We start from the raw sequence: 4,482 nt of genomic DNA on the forward strand, positions 1-4,482 counted from the left end.
TGAAGAATCTCCAAGGTCCTGGGGGTACAAAAGTGTCTCATATAAAGATCTATGCATGTTTCTAGGTGTTCATCTCCCTTTCGCTTTTAAGATTCCAAAGTTTGAGAAGTATGATAGACACGGGGATCCGGTGGCACATTTAAGACATTATTATAACCAACTAAGAGGTGTCGAAGGCAAAGAAGAACTGCTCATGGCTTACTTTGGTGAGAGTCTTTCAGGTCTAGCCTCAGAGTGGTTTGTTAATCAGGATATTGATAGGTGGAATAGTTGGGATGATTTAGCTAATAAATTTGTGCAACAATTTCAATATAATGTGGAATTGATCCCTGATGAAAAATCCCTAACCAGTATGAAGAAGAAGAATATTGAGAGTTTTAGGGAGTATGCGATCAGATGGCGTGAACAAGCATCTAGGATGAAACCGCCAATGAAAGAAAGCAAGATAGTGGAGGTGTTTATTCAAGTGCAGGATGAAATATAGTATCAACACTTGTAACCTGCATTAGGCAAGCCATCTATTGAGGTCCTCAAAATGGGAGAGATGATAGAGAATGGAACTAAGACTGGTCACATTGTTAGTTTTGTAGTTTTGTAACATTGAAAGCGACTACTCAAGCAATTCAAAGGGGTTCGGGAAGTGTTGGGGAGACATAGAATAAGGAAGATGCATCTGCTATTATAGTTGGACAGCGGGAACGGTCAAGAAGACCCCATCGTCGCCACTCTCAGGAACAAACCCAAGTTCATGCTCAAGCTCCACATAATCACTCCCAAAATCCATTATACTCTGCTCCTCCACCTTTATATCCAGTATATAATGCACAACCTCATATTCAATCCCCATCTTACCCACAGTGGAACACATCAACTCCTCAGAGTCATTCTCTAACTCCACAAATATACCAAAACCCTTCTAAGCTTGATTTTTTATCCAAGTCAAACAATGAAATGAGGCAAAAGTTGAGAGATATCTTCACACCAATTGGTGAGTCGTATGCCAGTTTATTTCAGAGATTGCTACAATGGGGTATGATTACTTCTCTTCTTGGGTGTACTCTTAATCGACGTTCAAGAAATTTTGATCCTAATATACGATGTGTATATCATTCTGATGCTCAGGGTCATAGTATTGAAGATTGTCGAGATTTGAAAAGAGAAATTGAAAAGATGATTCAAGATGGATCAATTATGGTGCAGAACATTGACAGTGAGGGAAACTTTAGTCATGCTGATTTGCAAACCAGTGGCTAAGATGTCAGGCTGAGCAATTGAGAAGTCACCCCTCTCCTTACTAGGAAGAGGTTTGGTAGTTTGTTTTGTTTTATTTTTTGTTATCCGAATTATTTCAGGATTGTAGTTCGGGATCTATCTTGTTTTGTCCTTTTGTCGTTTAATCTTTTGTTTAAACTAAATGAAGTATCCTATTTTCCTGTGTGTTTTAAATATATGTTATTTGCTTGTTTTCTTTACATAGTACATTTTATGTTGGATTTAGTGATATGACATACTGGAGGAATTCTTTGCTAGATCTTAAAGTCCAATTTGAGCATGAACTTTGAATTAGAGGGCTAAAGTTAGAAAGAGCATGTGAAAAATAGATAGCGTGTTAAGACATTTGGTGACCATGTTGAAACCTTCTTTCAAAATTAAGGCAATTGTTTTGAGAATCACCAGAATAACTTGGTCATCAATTGTAAGACATGCATCAATTAGGTCAAACAGTGGATGCGTGATCCTATATCAAGAGGAACAGAAAGATAATTAGCTCCACAAAATCATGAGTCATTCAATGTAAGAAATGTACAACAAAAGTGGAGTTGTATCCTAGAAAAGCGCAGAAGAAGTAGTGACGCACAGACTCAGTCAAAGTCAATGTTGTAAAAGATGTCGCATATGATCTTCATCTCCAACTTTCAAATTGCATGTTATGTACTTGCATTTTCAAAGATTGATATGACGAAGGCATTTCATTCTGTTATCCAAACATTGTGTCATCCTTTGTTTATCCAATTGAGCCTTAATTTTATTTTCTTCCATACACCTCTTTTGGAATCAATATAGAGTCAACAAATCTCAAAAGTAAAGGTGTCGAGCAAAATAGTAGAGTCAGAAAAGTTTAAAAAAAAAGAGAAAAAGAAGAGCGTAGAGAAAAATAAAGTTAGAAAAGTCCCAAAGAGAAAAAGAGTCAACAAAAGAAAAAAAATTAGAATCAAGCAAAAGAACAAGCTACCAGAACTACGTATGACCTGATTCTCCTCTTTCGGGGGTGAGATACGTAGGCTGCACTTCTCTGGGATCGGTCCAACCAAATGAACAATTTAGCATTTCCTAGTCAAAAGAAACTGGGGCATGAGCTAATCCTCATTGTTTGAGTCGATTCCAAAAGTTGTACGTCCTACCCTATTTCAAGTGTCATTTGGGCCCCATGCCATCCTTTCTTTCTAACCCTATCCAAAAGCCAAGTTACAACCAAAGAAAGACCTTCAGATCAATCTTTGAGGATATTAAGGCTAAGCATGTAAGGGATATGATGATGCATTTGGGAACTACTTGTCTTCCTCAGCATAAGAAATCAAAAGAGAAATAAAATAAGAGAGTATTATTGGTGAAAACCCTCACGGGAACCGTAAGAAGATGGTAAGTTGAGAGATATAAAAATGAGAGAGTCTTATAGGTGAAAACTCTCACGGTCACCGTAAGACGACTTTGAGTTGAGGGAAACAAAGATAAGAGAGTCTCATTAGTGGAAAACCCTTACAGACACCATAAGGCAATGGTGAGTTGAGGAAAATAAAATGAGAGAAGTTTGTTGGCGAAAACCCTGAATGGGGTCTTAAATGCAATTGACCTAAGGAATCAACTCACCTTCAGGGTCATTAACTCAACAACAATTTGTGAGAGTTTTGGATGGAAAGATCAGGTAGTTTAATCCGATATGCATGTCATAATCACTAGAGTTGACTGTCATTTTCAGATAAATATTTCTTTCATCTTTTTCAATGGGAGCATTCATTGTCATTTCTTTCTTTTCTATAGTTATATTTTTATTTTCTTGAGTCAATTATCCAAATAAAAATCATTGTCATTTTTCTCTTATCTTTAAGTCAAGTCCATGTCAAAACAAGTGAGAAAAGATTTCAAAATTGGCTACCAACTTCTTCAATTGTACAAAGCAAGGCAAAAAGGCCAGCGCATGAAAGAGACATAATTGTGAGCCAAAATGAGGCAAGCAGAAGTTTTGTCAACAAATAAGTCTGGGAACTCATGAAATACTAAGGTTCCAAGGGGTCTATCTGAGAAGTGTAGAAAAACAGAGACACTGTGTTTGTCTCAGTCACTCTTAATAATCTGAGTTTGGTCAATGAAGCAACAGGTCAATGGCATAGGCTAATAGTTGGAAGCAAGGTTAAATGTGATGACGACAAGAGTGTTTTCCACAAAAGCTAAAGCGACAAACCAGCCATCATGTTTTTGAACTCACAACTTTTCTTTGCATGAAACAGGAACACATGTTACCTTCAAATCAAGGATTTCAAAGCCTAAACATCAAGGGCTGCAATGCCTCACTTTTACAAATGCAGGAAGCAATGTTGCTGCACAGGTTTGATGATAAAATCATGGTAAAATTTATTATCTTATATCCCTCGGAGACACACTTTCTTTTCCAGGGATTTCAGTCTTTATCTGTCAGGTGATACACTTCTTAAATTGAACCTTGACTCTTAGAAGACGTACCTTTTAGTCGAGTCATCTCCCTTTGATTCCTATAAGACGTACCTTTTAGTCGATTCATTTCCCTTGACCCCTAGAAGATGTACCTTTTAGTAGAGTCATTCTCTTGACCCCTAGAAGATGTACCTTTTAGTTGGGTCATTTCCCTGATTCCTATAAGATGTACCTTTTCGTCGAGTCATCTCCCTTGATTCCTATTAGACGTACCTTTTAGTCGAGTCATATTCCTTTGATTACTATAAGACGTACCCTTTAGCTGAGTCATTCCCCTTGACCCCTAGAAGACGTACCTTTTAGTCGAGTCATCTCCCTTGATTCCTATAAGACGTACCTTTTAGTCAAGTCATTTCCCTTGACCCCTAGAAGACATACCTTTTATTTGAGTCATTCCCTTTGATTCCTATAAAACTTACCTTTTAGTTGAGTCGTTTTCCTTGACCCCTAGAAGACGTACCTTTTAGTCGAGTCATCCCCCATGGTTCTTATAAGACGTCTCTTTTAGTCGAGTTATCCCTCATGATTCCTATAAAACATACCTTTAAGTCGAATTATTTCCTTTGATTCCTATAAGACGTACCTTTTAGTCGAGTCGTCTCCTTTGATTCCTATAAGACGTACCTTTTAGTCGAGTCATTCCCTTTGATTCCTATAAGACGTACCTTTTAGTAAAGTCATTTCCCTTGACCCCTAGAAGACGTACCTTTTAGTCGAGTCATCCCTCATGATTCCTATAAGACGTCTCTTTTA

This window comes from Capsicum annuum, chromosome 8, assembly GCF_002878395.1.
Source record: "Capsicum annuum cultivar UCD-10X-F1 chromosome 8, UCD10Xv1.1, whole genome shotgun sequence".
Classification (NCBI taxonomy): domain Eukaryota; kingdom Viridiplantae; phylum Streptophyta; class Magnoliopsida; order Solanales; family Solanaceae; genus Capsicum; species Capsicum annuum.